The 1,216-nt window shown below is 54.4% G+C and overlaps 1 protein-coding gene across 2 annotated transcripts in view; it reads right to left on the reverse strand.

Moving 5' to 3' along the window:
- The window catches only part of MOSPD1 (motile sperm domain containing 1), a 31,561-nt gene that overhangs the window by 29,750 nt on the left and 595 nt on the right, over positions 1–1,216 (reverse strand). The gene's annotated exons all lie outside the window — the stretch shown is intronic.

Genomic DNA, 1,216 nt, shown 5'->3' on the forward strand with positions numbered 1-1,216 from the left:
CCATGCCACCTGCTGGTCCCCATTTCATTATGTATTAATGGAAGGCAATCTGTCAAAACGGCCTCTCACAGATATGAAAAATTTCAAAGTTTCAAAAGTCCTGGGAACCAGCAGTTAGCGAAATGGCTATGTCGCTGGACTACCACGTAGTCGACCGCGGTTCGCGTCCCGGACGCGTGTGCGTGAGTGCCCAAGATCCCAAGAGGAGAATGGAGGAGAAGGGATTGTGGCATGACCATCCCCCCTGGGGGGTGATTTCTCGCTTTCTGTCTCTCTGTCTCTCTCTGTCTGTCTGGCGAGTGCACGCGCCCTGTAGTGAAAACCTCTCCAAAAAAATAAAAGAAAAGAAAGTCCTGATATCTGAGTAAATGTGTTATTTGTGAGTTCTCAAAGTTTCAGAAACTAGTTCCATCTCGCGTCCTGTTTGGGTATGTAGACTTGAACAACTGGAAAGACACATTTGGCCCTGTCTCCCAAACTTCCCCCTCCTTTATACCAAATACCTATGTAGTCTAGATGGCGTCCACTCCCTAGCCCTATCCTGCAGATCATGTTAGAAGCAGTGCTTAGAGGAAGCGTGAATCCGATTTTCACTCCAAGAACTTAGCATGAAATCCCCTGTGTGCCTTGCCTGAAAAAGTAAACTTTCTCCCTTCTGCCTGGAATTCCCATTAAGGACACAATGCGCTCCCAGAGAACAGGACTGCTTCCTGGGCAGGATCCAACCGAGGGACCCACTTTTCCAGGTTGGCGTGTCTTCCTCCCCTCAAAGGTCACAAACCCGCGACCATCTGCACTTAACATTTGCCCTCTGGTTCCCTGAAGCGAGGTCCCTCCGACCCTTGTGGGGCAGAAGCGCTCCTTTCGTCCGAGAGGTCAAACGTCAGTCACTCGCCCCTAGCGGGAGGCCTCAGAGCTTGGATTCAGGGCTGGGGAGGGAGAGCAGAAAACGGTCTGTCCTAGGACTTCGCTCCACCTGCTCGGGGCCCGGCCTCTCCAGCCCTCGTCCCCACCGGCCGGCTCCATGTGAAACCGGTCATGTGAGCCTGTTTACAGCCGAGCAGCTGGTGCAACCATCGGGATCCGTGCGGAGGTCCGGGAGCGGGAAGAGCACAGGCCACGTACCCCCTACGCCCTCCCCCACTATTGCAAGAGGGCGTCCCCCCTCCCTCCCCGCCTCTCCGCCCCACTCTCATCTCCCTCCAGGCAGAGAGCA

This window comes from Tupaia chinensis, unplaced genomic scaffold (assembly GCF_000334495.1).
Source record: "Tupaia chinensis unplaced genomic scaffold, TupChi_1.0 Scaffold149560_1, whole genome shotgun sequence".
Taxonomy (NCBI): Eukaryota; Metazoa; Chordata; class Mammalia; order Scandentia; family Tupaiidae; genus Tupaia; species Tupaia belangeri.